Source organism: Oncorhynchus mykiss, chromosome 24 (assembly GCF_013265735.2).
Source record: "Oncorhynchus mykiss isolate Arlee chromosome 24, USDA_OmykA_1.1, whole genome shotgun sequence".
Lineage (NCBI taxonomy): Eukaryota > Metazoa > Chordata > Actinopteri > Salmoniformes > Salmonidae > Oncorhynchus > Oncorhynchus mykiss.
This window is the reverse complement of record NC_048588.1, coordinates 3,511,604-3,535,205: the sequence shown is the minus strand read 5'-3', so window position 1 is coordinate 3,535,205 and position 23,602 is coordinate 3,511,604. Positions and strand designations below refer to the sequence as shown.

The window sequence follows — 23,602 nt, the reverse complement described above, 5'->3', positions numbered from 1 at the left end:
GATAGTTTTCAATCATTATACATATTTCTTTATGTATGGAAGCATGCTAAGCTGTGCCAAATCCTGAAAGACAGCAAAGAACCCATTACTCCTACCAATAGTCAACCAATCAGTCTACTCCCTTCACTCACTAAGATATTGCAGGGTATTGTGAGTAGACAAATATGGGAGTATATAGAAAATAATGATCTGGTCATAGTCAATCAGCATGCTTATTGCAAAAAAAACATTCCACTGCGTCAGGTGAACTACTGTTCTGTGTTCTGGGGAAATGCATCAGCAAGTGAAATTAGGAGGCTGCAGATTGCACAGATCAAAGCAGCAAGGATTGTTTTAAGGTGGAGATATGGTTCTTCATGCATAATGCTCATGGATGAACGTTATCAACAAGATAATAGCAAAAAGCATGCTTATTTTATTTCACAATGTACACCATTTAAACAGTATTCAGTTGGTAAGAGACAGACATTCAGTCTGTACGAGGAATAGACTGTCCACCATGTGTTATCCCGGAAGAAAAGGGAAATAGGCAAAATAACATTTCGATTCAAAGAAATATAATTTATCTGAGCAAACCAGAAACTTTTCAATATATAAACACTACTTTAGAACAATTTAAATAAATTGGAAGGTTGTGCAGGTTGTTGGATGAAGGAATCACTCTTTTCAGAAAACGTAAAAAAATGGTGATGGTTTATCACTGTTTAATCTTATTGCAAATGTACTGTCCATTTGCAATATGTTTCAATGGGCATTTACCATCACAAATTTGACATGCTCAAAAATACTGCAGAAACGTGAAATTGACTGGCCCGATGAACTCGGAATGGCCAGGCAGTGATAGTGGTTCCTCTCCATCACTCGTTGGTGACATGAGAGAGAAGTGGGACTCTGTCATTTTTAACGTTTAAAAAAAAAAAGTCCAAAATGACCAATGGGCCCACTATTAGATGGGCATAGGTGGGGGGTGCTCCCTACTCAGCCATAGACCCCTTGCACCCCCTAAAGGCATTAAAAAAAACATTTTAAAGATTTGGTCCTGGTAACCCATTCCAATCACCAGGTGCACGGCTGTCATTTACAGATAGTCAAAATGCGTTACACACAGGTGTTAGCAAAAGCACATGTTATAACAGTCTATCTCTTGAACTCTCATGGACTGTCAGTCTATGCATTTGAGAGGGATTGCATTTCCACAGCCCAATCCTTCAGTTGGATACAAAACAGGTGACGGTGTTGCTGTTTTAAAAACATACATATTTATCTGTAACGTAGGCGCAGGGAGTCAAGAAACAAGTGCAGTTGGTGAGTTTAATAATAATGAACATGGAACGACACAAAACATGAAGCGTCTTACATGGAAACAAACATTACTACCTGACGACTACTAACAGAAGGGTACTATATAAAGGATGAGTTATGAAGTCCAAGTGTGACTGAGGATGAGACGCAGGTGTGCGATATGACGGTTGCCAGGTGTGCGTAAAGGTAGGTTTCCAGGTCCTGTTGTTAGTAAACCGGCACAACGTCTACCACCGGAGCGGGGGAGCAGGAGTAGATGTGGCAGTACCCTTCCCCCCTCCCCTCAAATGATGTTGGGATCTAGAATGTCATCCACCAAAACCAACACTGCTCCTCTGGACCATACACTTTCCAGTCCACTAGGTACTGGAGCTGAACCCCACAAATTCCGGAGTCCAGGAGGGATCTGATTGTATGAACGGGGCTTCACTCGATGTCCAAGGGAGGTGGATGGGGTGTCGTGGGGGGTGGAATCAGACAGGGGACCAGGAACCACCGGCCTGTGGAGGAAAACATGAAACGATGGTGAGATCTGGTAGTTAGTGGGGAGTTGTAATCTGTAAATTACCTCGTTGACCTTCCAGAGGACCTAGAACGGCCCCACAAACTGGGGATTCTTACAGGGCAGGCGGAGCGGGAGGTTTCGGGGGTTGGTGAAATGGGCCAATCAAACCCTCAAGACTGCCATGGGCATATCCCTTAATTGGAACCAGGAACGGTGGGAGAACAACCTGAAGGTAATTCTCTTTGCACTCAACAGCAGCAGCCAGGCCTCCACCTTGTACGGACGGGAGCCGCAACTGTTGACTGAGGTAAACAATGCAATTGTGTATACAATTGCATGTACTGTAGTCTTTCAAATGTGTGATTGACTTAGTTATGTTGTTTGTCTATTGTTATTTTTGTATAACGTACTTTCAGATACATACACCCCACCTGATGTGGGGGAAATTGTCGAACCAGATCAGAACACTTCGAGTACTACCTTCAAAGGCACGGAAGGAGAAGGATGTGGCGGTTTTTGACCAGGTAAAAATGATTGTCTAATGTTCATTTATTTTCTGAAATATATGAAATGTAATTGCATTTATTCCTATAATCAATTAAGGTGAGACTAAACATCGACAAGGCACAGGAGAAACAGAAGGAGAGCTAACGGAGCAGAATCAAGAAGGGGACCAAGTGCTTCGACATCCAGGCAAATTATTTGGCTTGGAAGGACGAAAGTAAGGCGAGGCCTGGGAAACCTCACTGCACCTTTTCTCCAAGCTGGGGTCACAATCTGTTAAAACCTCTTATGGATAGGGGAGACGCTAGCGTCTCAACTGGCCAATGAACAGGGGAAATGCAGAGCGCCAGATTCAAATAAAATGCGATACAATTCAAACTTTCATTAAATCACACATGTAAGATACTCAAAGCTACACTCGTTGTGAATCCAGCCAACATGTCAGATTAAAAAAAATATTTTCGGTGAAAGCATAAGAAGCTATTATTATCTGATAGCCTGCACCCATCTGCACCAGCAGTAAACAAAAGAGCTAGCGTAGCAGGCGCTACACAAAACGCTGAAATAAAATATAAAATATGCATTACATTTGACGAGCTTCTTTTGTTGGCACTCCAATATGTCCCATAAACGTCACAATTGATCATTTTGTTCGATTAATTCCATCCATATCGAAAATGTCAATTTATAAAGTGCGTTTGATCCAGGAAAAAAAACAGCTTACAAAAACAAAACGTCACTACAAAATATTTCAAAAGTTGCCTATAAACTACTTTTGTAATACAATGTTAGGTATTTTTAAACGTTAATAATCGATCAAATTGTAGACAGGGGCAATCTGTATTTAATACATGAACGAAAAGAAACCAGCTCTGCTCTTCACGTCTTGTGCAACTCACAAAAGTGTCCCCAGTTCCGAGTTGGCCTACTTCTTCCAAGCACAATGGAATAACTTCAACCATATTCCAAAGACTGGCGACATCGTGTGGAAGCGGTAGGAACTGAAAATTGGTTCCTATTAAATATCCAATGCAAAGACAATATAGTGAACAGAGATGGGGGGGAAAAAATAATCTGAACAGTTAGTCCTCTGGGTTTTGCCTGCTACATAAGTTCTGTTAAACTCAGACATGATTCAAACAGTTTTAGAAACTTCAGTGTTTTCTATCCAAATCTATGAATAATATGCATATCTTATATTCTTGGCATGAGGAGCAGGAAGTTGAAATTGGGCACGCTATTTATCCAAAAGTGAAAATTCTGACCCTAGCTTTTAGAGTTTAAAGTGAATATTAAAAATCTCAGATAACTGTTTGCATTTGCACACAAAATAACCTGAAGCTAGTTTTAGTCTCCCTAACACTGATATTGTTCTCGTCTTCCTAGGGTTACCTCGGTGGAAGCCAACAATCTTCTCCAGTTGGAACCGTTGGACGGTCAACCACTGAAAGCCCTGGCGCCCTACACTTCAGTGAAGCCCAAAAGACAAAGTATGTTAAGCTTTGGTTGACATTTGAGAAAGCAAGAAATGGTAGATTTGAAGAGGTACATTTTTATAAGCTCAGCATTTTACCTCTCCAATTTGACTTTAGGACCATCGACTGGCCGAACCCCCCAGGTGGTATCCCGTCCACCAGAACCAGTGAGTTCGTATCAGTCTGATTCTCTGTGCTCTGAGTCGGAGGGGGACCAGCTTGAGGTAGGATATACCTTCCAAAACAGTTGAAAGTACATATCTCCAATTTAAAACATTGCACTGAGCCATACACTTCTCACAGTAAAATGTAACCTTTGTGTTTACGTCTGTCTCCTACCCTGTTCCCTTTAACTCTGATCCTGTTCTCCAGGAGCTGCCCAACACCCAGACGTGGATCCACCTGATGTCCTCCATTACCAACCACCCTCCAACTTTTCATTACATCCTCTACAGCTACTGTTACTGTCATGTCATGTCATTATTTTCTCAAAAAGTTATTGCTCTATCATACCAGGCACATGTGAGATACACAGATGAATTAAACACACTAGCACTGCAAACATTCAGAACAAAGAGCAGCAGGTCCTGGACTTTGTCTCCCTCTTCAAGTCCACATTCCGAGACTGGATGCCTGTTGAGAACAAGTGACAGGCAGAACCTCCCACCCACACAGCAACCACCTCCTCTATATTCCACAAACAAGAATTCAGTATTTTAGTCTGTGATTGTCATGTGGGTGTACAAAAACAGCTGTGAAAATACTGTACCAAAAAAAAGATCCACGTTTTTGTATTAAAATCATAAATATTGCCAGGTTGGTTTTCAGTTGTTTGACAAGGTGTTCATTATTGTAAGCTGTAAGGTATCCTTTGATGGTATTTATTTGTTCCATATTATTCATTGTTGTTTTCTAGGACCTACCACAGATACATATATTCAACCACCGCTATGCGAGATTTAAAACAAATGTATCATAGAGGACTACTGAAATGATATCATTTCAGTGTAGATAAGGGAAGGGCAGGTTGAAACAACATGACCGACAGACAAGCCAGTGTATGAATCAAAGGGATTTGCGTATGAATGGAGTGGAAATTGGCTGACTTTGTGATCTGTAATTAATATGGCTGCAGGGGCACTATTGAGTAGCTTGGAAGAAAGGTGCCCAGAGTAAACGGCCTGCACCTCAGTCGCTAATATATGCATATTATTATTAGTAGTATTTGATGGAAAACACTGACGTTTCTGAAACTGGTTGAATGATGTATGTAAGTATAACAGAACTAATTTCTTTGCCATTTTCGAAACATTGCAAAGTTTAAGACATGAATTTCATGTTGTAATGTTAACAAGGTATCCAAAAGTGGTTTGAAGTAATGTTTTCATTTTATTGGCTAAACTTGTTTAAAGAATTAGTCACCTTGCTTCCTTTGACCACCTCTGCAGGAAGTGCAAGTCATAGGGAGGTAATGCACCAGAAGTCAGTAAACCGGGGATCCATACGCACGCACACACCGTGTGAAAGTTGTTCATGAACAGGTCATTGATGGTTCATGGGAGATCCGTTGAAGGGAGTAGAGATGACGGTATGGATACAATATCATTGGTTGTTCTGGACGGGACTTTCCTGCTGGATCGCTTGTTGCCAAGCTGAAAAGAATGAATGAAGCAAGATAATAAATTCATTTGATGCTCTGTGTTTTGTAACAGGATATCACAGTTTGTATGATATCTTTTAAAAATAAATTTTAAAAGGAAATAGGAAGAATTACAGGAAAAGGTGAGGACCAGGGGACCGGAGCCTAAGAGTGCTAGTCTTTGATTAATGAGATGTTGCTCATAACCGGCACCGTTTGATTTAATTACAGTTGTCTTGGCTGAGTAGTGCTGTGTATGATGATGTGATATTGCTGAGGCTACCTTAAAAAGCACACTCTAAAATCCTCTTCTTGTCAAGTGTGGGAACATTCCTACTTTGAGTTGCATTTGCTTAGGACAAACGGTAGTGTGGGATGGTGGTGCACGTTCAACCTGTGATCAGTGGCCCCACATAAGTTAGGCTGACTAGGTCAATAATATGGTGATTCAGTGGAAAAGTCCATCTGAGCCAGTGGAGGCTGGTGGGAGGAACTATAGGAGGATGGCTCATTGTAATGGCTAGGAATGAATAAATGGAATGGAGTCAAACATGAGGTTTCCATACATTTAATGTGTTTGAGACCGTTCCATTTATTCCATTCCAGCCATTACAATGAGCCCGTCCTCCTATAGCTCCGCCCAACAGCCTCCACTGACCTGAACATGCAAATAGTTAGTCATTTAAAAATGGAACCACGTTCATAATTATTCCACCCTACCACCGTTTGTCCCAAGCAATGCAACTCAAAGTAGGAACGTGTCCACAGTTCATGGGAAGAGGATTTTAGGGGAATTACTACAGAACCCACCCAGACCTTTAAACAAAACCACTTTCAGATAACATTGCTTCATCTAAAAGAGATCAGGTTCTTACATAAAAATCCAGTAATGTATGTTGCTCCCCGTATTCGAGAATCTTTCAGACTACTGAGCTGAATCAAACGAGCCATATCAAGGAGGTACTGATCTGGCCTAATCACATCTTGCGACTTTGATATTAATAGTCGTGGAAGAGGCCTCCACTCAATAGAGTTCTTGCGCCTGGTTTTCCTTTACAATAATGTGGTCATTGCATCAAATCAAATCTTATCAGTCACACTCGCTGAATCAAACAGGTGTAGACCTTACAGTGAAATGCTTACTTACAGTAACCTAACCAACAATGCAGATTAAAAAAATACAGATAAGAATAAGGGATAAAAGTAACAAGTAATTAAAGAGCAGCAGTAAAATAATAGCGAGGCAATTGCCATGTCTTTGGCTATGCCGGATTAAGTGACATGACATGCTATTCTATAAAAAAAGTTACCTGATTGAGCTAATCATGTAATTAACTAGAGTCGGGCCACTAAATAATATTTATAGAGCTGTTATCTTCCGAATAAACTCTTAAAGACCTAGTAATATTTTACATCAATAGCAGTCAATATTAGTCATCTTTTCAGTCTCATCTGAAAGTTGTAATTTCTTGGTTATCTGCATGAACCCTGGCTAACAATTTGAATCAGCACTACAAAATTGGGTTCAATCATTTATTTACTAAATACTTAACTAATCACACACATAATTAAATCATAACTTGATTACAAATTACGTCATAAAGGAAAACGTCCCTAGCGGGCGGAACAGATATGACAGCTTGTTACACAAAAGAAAAGGGGCTGGGTTTGAGTGGAAGACTGAGGAACAAAGGGAAGAAGCTGTGCTATCGTAAATACAGTATCTTATGCATTCTAAATTAACACCCATTTGGAAAAGGAAAATGCAATAAATATTTACTTTGAGCTGCGCGTCGGTAGATGGAAGGCCGTGTTGCCCAACCGAGTCCTTTGAAGAATGTCTCTGGTGGTCAATTGGATACGTTGTAGTAACATCTGTAACGGCTTCTTCCTGGGAAGGAGAGGCAGACCAAAACGCAGTGTGGTTAGGGTTAAACATCTTTAATAAAGACGAATGCTGAGAAAACACTACAAATATACAAAACAATAAATGTGAAAACCAAATACAGTCCTGTGTGGTGAAACAAACAGACATGGAAATAATCAACCACAAAAACCCAACACAAAACAGCCTACCTAAATATGGTTCCCAATCAGAGACAATGACTAACACCTGCCTCTGATTGAGAACCATATCAGGCCAAACACAGAAACAGACAAACTAGACACGCAACATAGCTCACCCACCCAGCTCACGTCCTGACCAACACTAAAACAAGGAAAACACACAAGAACTATGGTCAGAACGTGACAACATTGTTGTGTGGTAGACGGGATACTCTGTCTGTTCTTTCCTAGCAAGCGTTTGCAGTTGCTGTGGCTAACTCAATGACTAGGAGGTATCACTTCTGTAGTGAATAACTGAATGAACTGACTAGTTTAATAAGGTAAAATAAAATGACCAGCCTTTAAAAGCACTTCATGGCTACAGACAGATATGAGTGCTATGGGTTGGTAGTCATTTAGGCAGGTTACCTTAGTGTTCTTGGGCACAGGCACTAGGGTGGTCTGCTTAAAACATGTTGGTATTACAGACTCAGACAGGGAGAGGTTGAACATTTTAGTGAAGACACTTGCAAGTTGGTCAGCACAATCTCACAGTACACGTACAGACCACGTATAGGTGGTCCAGATTTATTTTTCCTCTGGTTGCACATTTAACATTCTTATAGAAATTTGGTTAAATGGATTTAAGTTTCCCTGCGTTAAAGTCCACGGCTACTAGTAGCATCGCCTCTGGGTGAGCGTTTTCTTGTTTGCTTATGGCGGAATACAGCTCATTCAATGGCGTCTTAGTGCCAGCCTCTGACTGTGGTGGTACGTAAACAGCTACGAAGAATACAGATGAAAACACTCTCGGTAGGTAGTGTGGTCTACAGCTTATCATGAGATACTCTACCTCAGGCGAGCAATAGCTCGAGACTTCATTAGATATGGTGCACCAGCTATTATTTACAAAAATACATAGTCCGCCGCCCCTTGTCTCACCAGATGCTGCTGTTCTATCCTGCCGGTACATCGTATAACCAGCCAGCTGTATGTTGATATTGTCGTTGTTCAGCCACAACTCCGTGAAGCATAAGATGTGAAATGTTTTATGTCCTGTTGGTATTTTAATCTTCCACGAAACTCGTCGATTTTATTCTCCAAGGATTGCACATTTGCTAGCAGAATGGAGGGAAGTGGGGGTTTATTTGATTGCCTACGAATTCTCAGAAGGCAGCCCTCCCTTCGGCCCCTGTTTCTCCCCTTCTTCTTCACGCAGATCACCGGGATCGGGTCCTGTTCCCGAGGAAGGAGTATATCCTTTGTGTCGGGCTCATCAGTCGTGAAAGGAAAAAAAGGATTCTGCCAGTCCATGGTGAGTAATCGCAGTCCTGATGTCTAGAAGTTACTTTCGGTCATAAGAGACGGTAGCGGCAACAATATGTATAAAATCAGTTACAAAAAATTGTTACAAAAACGCAAATAAACTAACAAAAAACACAATCGGCTGAGGGCACGTAAAACGTCTGCCTTCTTCTTCGGCGCCATCTTACTAAGGTAAGATCAGCTTAACCCATGAGTAGTACTGTTATCCTTTCTAAGAAATATGATAAAGTAATACACACACACACACTTTGAAAAGTATTTTGAAGGCCCCCTCGTTATAAGCTGCAATTCTTTACATTCAAATGTGTCGACTTTATTCATGTAATTTTCGTAGTCAGCCTTCACTGACTCATCTGTGGTCCTACTCAGCAACAACTCAGGAACAAACAAAGAGCTTTGTAATTTTTTGATTTTGATAAGTCAGTTGTTGATGGGATATATCTGATTGTTTTTACCCATGGAGTTGCAAGACTGATGGCAGACTGATTGACTGTCACGCCCTGGTCTAAGTATTTTGTGTTTTTCTTCATGTATTGGGTCAGGCCAGGGTGTGGCATCGGGTTTTTGTATTGTGGTGTGTTTTGTCTTGGGGTTTTGGTGTGTATGTATTGGGATTGTAGCTAGTGGGGTTATCTAGCAAAGTCTATGGCTGTCTGGAGTGGTTCTCAATCAGAGGCAGGTGTTTATCGTTGTCTCTGATTGGGAACCATATTTAGGCAGCCATATTCTTTGAGTTTGTTGTGGGTGATTGTCCTGAGTGTCTTGATGTCCTTGTTTGATATTAGTTGACACAAATATAGGCTGTTTTCGTTTATTGTTTTGTAGTAGTTGTGTTTACGTTTGTTTAAATAAACATGGATCGCAATTGACATGCTGCAGTTTGGTCCGACTCTCCTTCACTATATGAAAACCGTTACAGAATCACCCACCACCAACGGACCAAGCAGCATGTTAACAGGCAGGAGCCACAGGATAGGCAGCAGGAAAAGCAGCAGCTGCAGTGGGAGAGGCTGCACCACCTGGAGAAATGGACATGGGAGGAAGAACTGGACGGTAAAGGACCCTGGGCTCAGCCTGGAGAATATCGCCGCCCCAAGGAAGAACTGGAGGCGGCGAAAGCTGAGAAGTGCAGATCTGAGGAGGCAGCACGGCATAGCGGATGGAAGCCTGAGAATCAGCCCCAAAAATTTCTTGGGGGGGGCTCAGGGAGAGTTGGCTCAGGTCTGACTCTTGACTCTGCCACACTCTCCCTGAGCCCCCCCCCCCCCCCCCCCAAGACATTTTTGGGGCTGATTCTCAGGCTTCCATCCGCTACGCCGTGCTGCCTCCTCGTTTATCGTGAGGAGCCAAGGAGGAGACCAGAGCCGGTGTTGGAGGTGAGCGAAACAGAGACTGTGAAGGAGTTAATTGGGAAGTTGGAGGAGAGAGAAATGAGGGAGTTGCTGTGTTGGTGCTTTTTGCATGGAATTCGCCCGACGGAACGTGTCGGGGATTTGATGGCACCTGGGTTAGCGCTCCATACTCGTCCTGAGGTACGTGTTAGTCGGCTGGTGACGTCGGTGCCAGCCTCACGCGCCAGGCCTCCTGTGCACATCCCTAGCCTTGCACGTCCTGTGCCAACACTGCTCTCAAGATCTCCAGTACGCCTTCATGGTCTAGCCCATCCTGTGCCACCTCCACACTCCAGTCCTCCGGAAGCAGCTCCCCGCACCAGGCCTTCAGTGCGCCTCGCCTGTTTAGCGCAGCCAGAGCCTTTCTCCTCTACAGCGCTGCCGGAGCCTCCCGCCTGTTTAGCGCAGCCAGAGCTTTTCTCCTCTCCTGCCGGAGTCTCCCGCCTGTTTAGCGCAGCCAGAGCCTCTCTCCTCTCCTGCGCTGCCGGAGTCTCCCGCCTGTTCAGCGCAGCCAGAGCTGCCAGCCTGCATAGAGCAGCCAGAGCTGCCAGTCTGCATGGAGCTGCCAGTCTGCATGGAGCTGCCAGTCTGCATGGAGCTGCCAGTCTGCATGGAGCTGCCAGTGCTGTCAGTCTGCATGGAGCAGCCAGTCTGCATGGAGCAGCCAGAGCTGTCAGTCTGCATGGAGCAGCCAGAGCTGTCAGTCTGCATGGAGCAGCCAGAGCTGTCAGTCTGCATGGAGCAGCCAGAGCTGCCAGTCTGCACGGAGCTGCCAGTCTGCACGGAGCTGCTAGTCTGCACGGAGCTGCCAGTCTGCAAGGAGCTGCCAGTCTGCAAGGAGCTGCCAGTCTGCAAGGAGCTGCCAGTCTGCAAGGAGCTGCCAGTCTGCAAGGAGCTGCCAGTCTGCAAGGAGCTGCCAGTCTGCAAGGAGCTGCCAGTCTGCAAGGAGCTGCCAGTCTGCAAGGAGCTGCCAGTCTGCAAGGAGCTGCCAGTCTGCAAGGAGCTGCCAGTCAGCATGGAGCAGCCAGAGCCGCCAGTCAGCATGGAGCAGCCAGAGCCGCCAGACAGTATGGAGCAGCCAGATCTTTCAGTCTGCCAGGATCCGCCAGACTCTTCCAGATCTGCCAGTCAGCCAGACTCTTCCAGATCTGCCAGTCAGCCTGACTCTTCCAGATCCGCCAGTCAGCCTGACTCTTCCAGATCCGCCAGTCAGCCACACTCTTCCAGATCCGCCAGTCAGCCAGACTCTTCCAGATCCGCCAGTCAGCCAGACTCTTCCAGATCCGCCAGTCAGCCAGACTCTTCCAGATCCGCCAGTCAGCCAGACTCTTCCAGATCCGCCAGTCAGCCAGACTCTTCCAGATCCGCCAGTCAGCCAGACTCTTCCAGATCCGCCAGTCAGCCAGACTCTTCCAGATCAGCCAGACTCTTCCAGATCAGCCAGACTCTTCCAGATCAGCCAGACTCTTCCAGATCAGCCAGACTCTTCCAGATCCGCCAGACTCTTCCAGATCTGCCAGTCGGCCAGGATCTGCCAGTCGGCCAGGATCTGCCAGGATCCGCCACAATGCAACACAAAGTAGTGAGTGATACCGTAAGACTCATGAGTAATACTGCTATTCTGTACAAAGCTGTCATCAAGGCAAAGGGTAGCTACTTTGAAGAATCTATATTTTGATTTCTTTAACACTTTGTTGGTTACGACATGATTCCATATGCGTTATTTCATAGTGTTGATGTCTTCACTATTATTCTACAATGTAGAAAATAGTACAAATAAAGAAAAACCCTTGGATGGGTAGGTGTGTCAAATTTGAAATGGTACTGGATGTAGTGGTTTAATAATGTTATATGATGAATGATCTTTTGTTTGATATGTATATGCCTTAATTTGTTTGGACCCCAGGAACACTAGGTGCCTCCTTGGCAAGAGCTAATGGGGATCCCTAATAAATACAAATACTGGGGTGGCAGAGTTACATGGAGTCATTGATTGATTTATTTAATACTGTGCGTTTACCAGTCTCTGTTCTGGACCTGGGGACATTAGATTTTCCATTTAACAAATCTGCTGTTTTCAGCTACAATAGTCATTTGCAACATTAACAATGTCCACACTGTGTTTCTGATCAATTTGATGTTATTTTAATGAGCAAAAATGTGCCGTTCTTTAAAAAAACAAGGACATTTCTAAGTGACCCCAAACTTTTGAACTGTAGTGTACATCTAAGTGCGATATGTGCTGCTTTGCTTTGAGATTTCCTGACTTAATACACTGCACTCTTTGAGAGAGGTAGTTAGCAAACCAGGCCAAAGACCCATACGAAACCAATACTCCTTAGCCGGCCAACAACAATGGAGTGGTCGACGGTATCAAAAACAGGGCAAAATAGAAAAGGCCTATAAAAGTTAGGCTCAGCTTGATCTCCCCTTTGAAATAAAGGATGAACTGTGGCTGCCCAAAGTGATTCAAGTGCTTCCCACTGTATTTTCATGATTCCTTTCATCCTGTGCTTCAAACTGGAGGCCTTACCTCTGGTGTCACACAGGACTTCTGTCTTCAGGCCCCCCAGTGGTAGAATCCTAGGTCCTGAGGATAGTAAACAACAGTCTAATCAAATGGGCTAAGACAGACAGAATCCAGGCAAGGACCCATCAAAAGACACCCATTTTATCTTATATGAACTACATATAGAATTCATATCACTCTCTGGCTTGTAGGTTGGTCTTTCATAGACCTTTCAGAGATAAACAGATGCAACTCACACTGTGACATAAATCATGGATCGAAGAAAAATGGGAGTCAAGTTCGGAGTATATCCTGTTCCCACTGACCTGGAATCATGTTCATGCTGGTGGTGTGTTGTTCAAGCCTTGGGTGCAGGACCCCCGCACAGCAAGACCACAGGGAGGAGTTGGGGTAGCGGTGCCCACAGCAGGTGAACCCTGGCTGGGTAGGGTAGAGCAGGTCTAGTCCTGGGGCGGAGCAGCAGGTGGAGCCGGCCTCCATCAGGACATTCCCACAGCTCTGGGCATCCTCTGAGAGCCTGTCCTGAACCTGCAGGTCGTACAGAGTCCCGGCAACGGACTTCATCTGGCCACTGCTGGGGTCTTAGGCCTTTCCTCCGCAGCATAACATGCATAACCCTCCACCTGCTGAGTCTGTGCAGAGAAAAATATTTGATCTCCCAATACCAAAATAGCCCATATCATCTTTCAGAATTTGGTGCCCATTTCGCTGTCTATGCCAGTGTAGTCAGCATATGACTCTGAGGAGCATTCCTCAGAGATGAGGCCTACCCCCAAACTAATTCAGTGAAATTTCATATGGTAGTCTGTGTCTGTTGTCATTCAGGTAAGCCCGTACTTGATTGAACTGATGATTATTTATAATTGATTTGATTTTACCCATTCTATTAAAAGAAGCATTCAAACTGGACTTCTTTAGGCTAGTTTAGTATCTGGAGCATCAGCATTTGTGAGTTCGGGACTAATCCTTAAGAGGTTTTAAAGGATGATAGCACTTATGGAAATGTAATTTGGAGAGTGCTAGCTATAAGAATGATGGGTTTTGGCCTAATCAACCTGAATCAACAGACTGAGCAATGTAGAGAGATGACCAAAACCAGCAGACTCTGTTGTACTCAAGAGGGGAGGCCATCCATTTAGCTAATCAATTAAGACAAACCCATCAGCAAAATCTATTTTGGTAACATTTTACTTGACACCCAGTGTCATAACAGATTATCACATGGTCATAACCATGTCATAATATGTCGTAACAGCTGACATAACGTGTCACAACCTGTTATAATATGGTCATAACACTGTCATTACACATATTTAGACTACCAAACGTTTTTAAAAAACACTTCTGTACTCATTCATTTTTCCTATTTTCTACATTGTAGAATAATAGTGAAGATGTCAGAATTATGAAATAACACAAATGGAATCATGTAGTAACCAAAAAAGTGTTAAACAAATCAAAATATATTTTATATTTGAGGTTCTTCAAATAGCCACCCTTTGCCTTCATGGCAGCTTGCACACTCTTGGCATTTTCTCAACCAGCTTCATGAGGTAGTCACCTGGAATGCATTTCAATTAAGAGGTGTGCCTTCTTAAAAGTTAATTTGTGGAATTTATTTTTTATTTTCCTTAATGCGTTTGAGCCAATCAGTTGTGTTGTGACAAGGTATGGGTGGTATACAGACGATATTTGGTAAAATATCAAGCACTATTTGGTAAAATACCAAGTCCATATTTTGGCACGAACAGCTCAAATAAGCAAAGAGAAACAACAGTCCATCATTACTTTTAGACATGAAGGACAGTCAATCCGGAGCATTTCAAGAACTTTGAATGTTTCTTCAAGTGCAGTCGCACAAAACAAGCACCACGATGAAACTGGCTCCCATGAGGACCGCCACAAGAAAAGAAGACCCAGTGTTACCTCTGCTGCAGAGGATAAGTTCCTTAAAGTTACAAGCCTCAGAAATTGCAGCCCAAATAAATGCTTCAGAGTTCAAGTATCAGACACATCTCAACATCAACTGTTCAGAGGAGACTGTGTGAATCAGGCCTTCATGGTTGAACTGCTGCAAAGAAACCACTACTAAAGGACACCAATAGGAAGAAGAGACTTGCTTGGGCCAAGAAACACGAGCAATGGACATTAGACTGGTGGAAATGTGTTCTCCAAATTTGAGACTTTTGGTTCCAACCGCTGTGTCTTTGTGAGACACGGTGTGGGTAAACAGATGATCTCCGCATGTGTGGTTCCCACCGTGAAGCATGGAGGAGGAGGTGTGATGGTGCTTTGCTGGTGAACTGTCAGTCATTTCTTTAGAATTCAAGTCTTACTTAACCAGCATGGCTACCACAGCATTCTGCAGCGATATGCTATCCCATCTGGTTTGGGATCAGTGGGACTATCATTTGTTTTTCAACAGGACAATGACCCAACACATCTACAGGCTGTGTCAGGGCTATTTTACCAAGAAGGAGAGTGATGGAGTGTTGCATCAGATGACAACAAAGGATTTAAGAAACAAAATTTCAAATGAACGGAAACTTCTTGGCAGGGAAAAAAAACTAATTTGAATATTATTATCATTATCAGCCATAAAATAACGCAGTCCACTTACTGTATGTCACAACAGGTGTAAATGTATCAGTCATGACAATGTTTTGGCCATATTATGACAAGTTATGTCAGCTGTTATTACATGTTATGACATGGCTGTCATGCGTTGCTGACGTCAAGAGTGGCGAGGGGATCAGTAAACCATTCAACTTCGGGACACACTCATTGCTTGAATGATGCAATTCATGTCCCAACTTATAATATAAAACAACCATGAAATTCAAATGAAGATATTCCCCCCCATCGTTTTACAATATATAAACCTCAGTACCAGTTCAACATTTCATTTGGGATGTATTTATTTTGTCACCTGTCATACCTCGAAATCAGACACGAACAAAATACACGTGGCTCATAATTAGAAACACCTTTTCCTTCGTTTGTATGTAATTGGGAAAACTCCAAAACAGTCTAAGTGGGTCTAATTATCCCCTACACCCTCGATAATGTTCACTCCCTCAGCTTTGAGACACTTGTACATATGGAGGAAATGCGTGTGAATGAACAAAGTGAGGGGCAGGGGAAGGGCAAGGGCAAGGGCAAGGGCAAGGGAGTGATTAGGGATTCAGTTACAGGGTCAAAACTAAAGTAGTTTCTAGTGCGTCACTCAAAGCTGTGTTGTTCTCACGGACTTCCTGCTTGTTTCATGGCCAAAGTATTGAGTCATGGCATTGCTGTAAACTCAGACTGCCATGCAACTTCCTGGGGACAGCACTAGGGGTTTCAACCCACAGTTTTAATGTCAGGGTTAAAGACTGACAATGGAGAGTTGTTTGTTAATGACGTTCAATTACATGTTTCTACATGGCCTCTAGACTTTAGATCAGGGTGTGAAGCCCGCTGTCAAAAAACACAAGTAGATTCCAGTGCATTTTTCTTTCCCGTCTGTGTCAGGTATGCCCTCAGACATTGTGCATGTTTCTGTATTCCCATTAAAACAGACACGAGTCAATAATGAACGACATTTACTTTGAAAATACTTGAGTAACATTCCTATAATCCCTAATAATAATCAACCCGGATTCCTCCTCAACTTCCTCCTAAACACTGAGGTCAAGTCACACAAGACTAAACAGCAGGAGACCTTTAGACCGTCAGCTGCAGTGGAATACACCCCTTTAAAAGATGTCTGGAAGGCTAACATAAAGTTATCCGTTATCCGGCTCAATGGTGAATTCCATTGAGCCGTGGCCGGCCACAGAATCCTCTCACATCTGCGGTAGTGGGACTGGGAATGTCGGGATATATTTTTTATCCCACTTGCATCACTTTGCTCCTGAGTGGCGCAGCGGTCTAAGGCACTGCATCACAGTGCTAGAGGACGTCACTACAGACCCTGGTTAGATTCCAGGCTGTATCACAACCGGCCGTGATTGGGAGTCCCATTGGGCGGCGCACAATTGGCCCAGCATCGTCCGGGTTAGGGTTTGGCCGGGGCAGACCGTCATTGTAAATAATAATTTGTTCTTAACTGACTTGCCTAATTAAATAAAGGTTAAATAAAATAAAAAATCCACGTCTCTCAGACACACAAATACAGAACAAAGATGCTGACCCAGTCGAAGACAGTGGGAAAACACTTTCTAGAGTTATAGTACAAACACGCATGCACGAGCACAAACACCCACATGCTCGAACGCACAAACACGCACACATTTCAAGACATTGCATCAACACTTAGACAGGGGGGCTGGATATATATACAGGAAATGTAAAACTTGCAGTGTATTCTCCCTTTCGTAAAATGTACAACCCTAACAAAAATGTCCATTCATTATAATCCACATAATACAGTAATTCACATTTGCTGTTTCTGCAGAATTATTTTCCAGCTGTAGCGAACTGGCTCAAACTAAGATGCTACATCTGTACAAACCTTAGCAGTTTCCACCGTACAGAGCAACTCACTTCAGTCCGTTGCAGCAGATTTCATTCTGAGGGTTGTATGACTCCTCTCCACAGCAGTGTTTGCCTGGATCGTTGAGATGAACGCGTGACTCACACCATGTCACGGGATGGCAGATACAAGTGGCCACCTGAGGACCACTGGTGCCCAGCCTCCACCCCAAGGTGCAAGGTCTGGTTACAGCACAGCACCCCTCGGTCCTCTACACCATATGGAGTTGTTCCACAGTCAGCAGGGTATCAATCAGACAAAACAGTCAGCAGGGTATCAACACACACACAAATAACAGACACACATACAGACTTGAATACAGACAATTTCATTTAAACATACTGTAGCGTGCGCATACCCTAAATTCACACAATCATACTCCACTTGCTATAAAAGTCCACTTGCTATAAAATAAATTCTGACTTTCCTACTTACCAGGGGACCTGTGCAGACATCCTCTACGGACAGAGTGCCATGATAGAAAAGAGACCCAAAGAGAGCTCTCGTTACTCGTCAGGTACACTCTCACACTGAAGAGGAGCAGCGCTACTCTAATTGGTTGCGGAATGGGGCTTGAGTAAATAGCTGTGCGGACTAAACTGACAGTGTACAGCATATAGCCAAAGTAAAGCTCTCACCACAACAAATAGTCCTTGTTACTGGCAAATCATGGGGCAGATTTTCTCCCTGTGTCACGCCCTGACCGTAGAGAGCTTTTTATGTCTCTATTTTGGTTTGGTCAGGGTGTGATTTGGGTGGGTATTCTGTGCTCTCTTTCTATGTGTTTGTATTTCTTTGTTTCTGATTGAGAACCATACTTAAGTAGCTTTTCCCCCACAGGGTTTTTGTGGGTAGTTGTTTTCCGTATCAGTGTTTGCACCTTGCCGGACTGTTTCGGTTTAATTTATTCTCTTGTAATTGTGTTTTAGTGATCAGTCAAATAAAAATCATGGACACGTACCGCGCTGCGCTTTGGTCCACACCATCTTCCACAGACGATCGTTACACCCTGATAGACTTTTAGATCAAACAGCACTCTAGGACATTGGCTTGGAGTATAGGACACCCACTTCAATCTGGGGCCCTGTCTAAACATTCTGAGCGAACTGAAATGGGTCTGTGGACAACATATAGTTTCAGCCTTGTCTTATAATGCCGCTTTGAGTTATTTTGACCATTTAAAAAATACACAGAAACATCCCTGTAGTGTACAGCATTGTCTTCATGCCTTGACCAACAACTACTCAACAGGCAGATGGATGATTTAGCTGTTTTACTTTCATTTGACTGAGATGAGGAAAAGTCATTTTAATGTAGCCGAGGATGTTCAATGAACTAGGCTTCAGCTGTAAGCCTTAGCTCTGTCGGCTAATGGACTCCAAGCATCCTATTGGACAGCTGCCCTGCGCAGCAGATTTTGATGTCTGGATTGTAAACCCAAGAGAAACAGCTTGCACCATTGTAGACACCTGGTTAGAGAGATGGGAAGGAGGAAGGACAGAGATGGTGATGGTGGTGATGATCATATCAAGAATGGTAAATGATTTGTCTAACCTGGCAGCGTATACTGTTCATACGGTAAAATCAGCATCCTTACAATACAGTGTGATGACTGCTGAACAAAACTGGTCATCTGCAAGAAAATAGACTCCTCTTTCACCTACATATTTGGTGCATTACAGCCTTGAAGATAAATGTTCAAGGAACACCCAAAAAACCATTTGTCTTTCCACAATACATGGGAATTACCCAAAGCAAACCTCTACATCAGCATCTCTGCTACAGTGTGAGCCAAAAGTAATTTCTAGCTGCCAGGATGTTGTGAAACTATGTACTGTTTTCCAGGACGGCTAAATGACAGGGACTGTACAGTTGAAGTCGGAAGTTTTTATAAACGAGTTTTAATGACTCCAACATTAGTGTTTTAACCACTCCACAAATTTCTTGAAAACAAACTATTATATTTGGCAAGACGATTAGGACTTTGTGCACGACACAAGTAATTCTTCCAACAATTGTTTACAGACAGATTATTTCACTCAATCACAATTCCAGTGGGTGAGAACAAGAAGTGTTTAGATACACTAAATTGACTGTGCTTTTAGACAGCTTGGAAAGTTCCAGAAAATGATGTCATGGCTTTAGAATCTTCTGATAGGCGAATCGACATAATTTGGAGGCGCACCTGTGGATGTATTTCAAGGTTTACACTCAGTGCCTCTTTGCTTGACATCATGGGAAAATCAAAGGAAATCAGCCAATACCTCAGAAAAAGAATTGTAGACCTCCACAAGTCTGGTTCATCATTGGGAGATATTTTCAAATGCCTGAAGGTACCACGTTCATCTGTACAAACAATAGTACACAAGTATAAACACCATGGGACCATGCAGCTGTCATACCGCTCAGGAAGGAGACTCGCTCTGTCTCCTAGAGATGAACATACTTTGGTGCAAAACAATCCCAGAACAACAGCAAAGGACCTTGTGAAGATGCTGGAGGAAACAGGTACAAAATCATCTATATCCACAGTAAAATTAGTCCTTTATCGACATAATCGGAAGGCCACTCAGCAAGGAAGAAGCCACTGCTCCGAAACCGCCATAAAAAAAGCCAGACTACAGTTTGCAACTGCACATGGGGAAAAATATTGTACTTTTTGGAGAAATGTCCTCTGGTCTGATGAAACAAAAATAGAACTGTATGGCCATAATGACCATCGTTTGTTTGGAGGAAAAAGGGGGAGACTTGCAAGCCGAAGAACACCATCCCAACTGTGAAGCACGGGGGTGGCAGCATCATGTTGTGGGGGTGCTTTGCTGCAGGGGGGACTGGTGCACTTCACAAAATAAATTGCATCATGGAGGGAAACGATGTGGATATTTTGAAGCAACATCTCAAGGCATCAGTCAGGAAGTTAAAGCTTGGTGGCAAATGGGTCTTCCAAATGGACAATGACCCCAAGCATTCTTCCAACGTTATGGCAAAATGGCTTAAGGACAACAAAGTCAAACTATTGGAGTGACCATCACAAAGCCCTGACCTCAACCCTATAGAACACTTGTGGGCAGAACTGAAAAAGTGTGTGCGAGGCCTACAAACCTGACTCAGTTACACCTGCTCTGTCAGGAGGAATGGGTCAACATTCACTCAACTTATTGTGTGAAGCTTGTGGAAGGCTACCTGAAACTTTTGGCACAAGATAAACTATTTATAGGCAATGCTACCAAATACTAATTGACTGTATGTAAACTTCAGACCCACAGGGATCTGATGAAATAAATAAAAGCTGAAATAAATCACTCTACTATTATTCTGACATTTAACATTCTTAAAATAAAGTGGTGATCCTAACTGACCTAAAATAGGGAATTTTTACTTGGATTAAATGTCAGGAATTGTGAATAACTGAGTTTAAATGTATTTGGCTAAGGAGTATGTAAACTTCCGACTTCAATTGTATTAGGCCTGTGTTTGAGACAGAATGGTATAACTGATAAAACTGAAATTAGATGTACTCAGCTGCAAAACAATTGGGTATGTGAGTACATTGATAGTTCTACGTCGGCTTTGACGGCAGGTTTGAATCCTGCCATCAAAACGGCAATTGCGGGGTTGGTGGATGAAATGGAGCAGGATGCTTTGAGAGTGGAACATAACTCCACTCACATCGCTATCGTGCGAGGGGTTAATACGGCCACAGTGAAAGTCTACTAACAGTGGTTTCAATGGCCAAGGAAAGACAAAGAAACAAAGAGGTAAAAATGACAACAAATACATTCGGCAGAGAAAAGCTACCGAACCTTGTCACCAAAGCGACGCATTTGGCTATTGTGTGAGAGACTGCACGGAGTGCTTGAGCCCTCTGTACTGTATAATTTCGGGGATAAGTGCGGCTGTGCAGAAATTTTCTTAGCTGAATAGTGAGCAACAGCAAGCACTGGGAGTTGGGAGTAACACATATATGGAATTGGCCTTTTTGCGGTTGTCAAATTGACAAAATCTGCCAGAGGAAAAAGTATTTTGGGTTGAAGAATCTATGTGAAATGCCAGGGGAATGGATTCTAAAAAGTAATACATAAAAATTACTAGGCCAAACACTTGCGAACGCAGAAAACCTTTGGGGTTTTTAATCTAGTGAGACATTTGTCATCTTATTCTGAAATAGATTTACATTGTGTAATTTTATTCTGAAATAGATTTATAGAATGGACAAAAGGGAGAAGGAGTCACGAGTAATTCGATTGGAGTTAATAGTGTGAGTAATTGTTAGAGTTCAAGGGAGCAATTCTGTCAAGCGACAGCATTGGGGTTATCAAACCTAAAATGCACATGAAGGGTTCATGAACATGAAGGGCACTGTGATGATGCGGTGGTTATGGACATTTATGGGGAAAAGAGAGACCAGTGAATCGTTCGACTCGGTGGCGAGAGATATGTCGCTGTGTCTTAGTATATGCTATAAAGGATAAATAAACAATGGGTGGATTAAAACAAACGCTTATTGATTGGAGGGAGGACAGTGGACCATTATCATGTTTGGTTTGTAATTCAAACTTTTGGGTTGCTGAGAGGTAGCATAGTGAATGCTAATGAAATGTACACTTTATTTTCCAGGAGAGGAGGGGGTTTCATTATCTTTTTTTGGAATGTTTTCCCGAGACTGTAGTTTCAGGAAGAGCAGTTAGTGAAATTCGGGAGTTTGATGAGTGTATAAGTATCTGGATTAGGCCATAAATGGAGCTCCCAGATAGGTAAGGCCTGTTCATGTGTGTGTTTTTGACCTACGGTTTACTACACACACACACACCAGCAAGTACACACAACTTACCGGTTATGAATATAGGTTAGTGCCGTTAATACCGTGTGATTTATTGTGTGGGATCTTTCCAATTTCGTTTTAAATGGTTTCTGAAGGACAGGGAAAGAAAAGGGAAATGGAATTATTGGATAGATGTAATAAATGTATCACTAGTCACTTTAAACAATGCCACTTTATATAATATTTTCATATCCTACATTACTCATCTCATATGTATATACTGTACTATATCATCTACTGTATCTTGCCTATGCCGCACGGCCATCTCTCATCCATATATTTATATGTACATATTCTTATTTATTCCTTTACACTTGTAAAGGTAGTTGTTGAGAAATTGTTAGATTACTTGTTAGATATTACGGCACAGTCGGAACTAGAAGCACAATCGCTACACTCACATTAACATCTGCTAGCTAAATGAGAGATTGAGGTATGCGTCATGGGCAGTGTCAGTAGTAGCATTGGTGGGATGTCGTTTTCTGAGGGCATGGATGTTGAAACGTATATACAGTGCTGAATTGCATTATATCGGGTGGCTATGGAGGAAGAAGGAGAAGGGGAGCAAAGTGAGAATGACATGGCTTCGGGGACACCCCTGGGGAGTCTGTGGTCGGAGGGGGAAGACTGGATGAAAGCATCAGGATTTTTAGGGCTTTCATTTTTGTGGAATCCAGCAGAAACGTATCCTGAAGGCATAGTCAGGAGAAGAGAGAGTGGGAATTGTCATGTTATCAAACTTTGGTTTTACTTTCATATAGAATTATGCATAGTGTCACACATTATTAATACTGTTATGTTTTGTTCTTATTTTTGCTTTTCAAGTCTTGTGCTATAACTCTTAGGAACCAGAAGCTGAAATCTGACTAGAGATGGAAATAAGAGTGTTCATAGTGTGATTACAGAACAGAGGCCATAAGTCTTGGATTTGTAAACATAATAATGAACTGTGAATGTTAATCCTGTTCTATATTTTTTTCTTAATGTGTTATCATCGTTTGTTCATTTATAAGTCATTTCCAAGTGTATATCACGATGAACAGTATGGAGTTAATGTTCAACGGGTGGGGGGGGGGGGCTGTTAATGTATAACGTTTACATTATGTAAGAATATGTTATTGTTAGACATTAGGGATCCTGTGGGAGGAGAAGAGACAGTCTGGTACGAGTCAACATGACAGCCGCGAGTTGGGGAGGAGTGAGGAATTTGGGCAGAAGTTAGGTTAGATGAAGAACATATATCACTAATCTTCTGGACAGCAACAGAGATGTATTGGCTGTTCAGGTGCATACGGAGGGAGAAAGGGTTAAATACCAGTGCTTGTGTAAATATGGTCTTTGTCTATGCAGCTGCATCCAGCAACTTTGAGTCACAAGCTTGATGTAATCATTGCAAGCTAGGAATACGGGACCAAATACTACACATAAGTGAATTTGTCCCAATATTTTTGGTCCCCTAAAATGGGGGGGGGGGGACTATATACAAAAAGTGTTGTAATTTCTAAACGGTTCCCCCAATATGATTGAAAATACCCCAAAATTAAAC

General features: G+C 42.8%; 1 long non-coding RNA gene across 4 annotated transcripts; it reads right to left on the bottom strand.

The window, feature by feature from the left end:
• Positions 1 to 1,291: 1,291 nt before the first annotated feature.
• On the bottom strand, positions 1,292 to 19,246 carry LOC110503504. 4 transcript variants are annotated; one of them, XR_002470481.2, is made up of 9 exons: positions 17,670 to 19,246; positions 17,246 to 17,445; positions 13,024 to 13,350; positions 12,722 to 12,778; positions 7,206 to 7,316; positions 5,209 to 5,438; positions 3,885 to 4,021; positions 3,704 to 3,777; positions 1,292 to 1,802 (listed from the first exon to the last, which is right to left on the bottom strand). It is a non-coding gene; the product is annotated as an uncharacterized LOC110503504 (long non-coding RNA). The 4 variants fall into 4 exon arrangements; XR_002470482.2 differs by lacking the exon at positions 3,704 to 3,777; XR_002470483.2 differs by lacking the exons at positions 3,704 to 3,777; positions 3,885 to 4,021 and having other exon boundaries at positions 17,214 to 17,445.
• Positions 19,247 to 23,602: the final 4,356 nt, after the last annotated feature.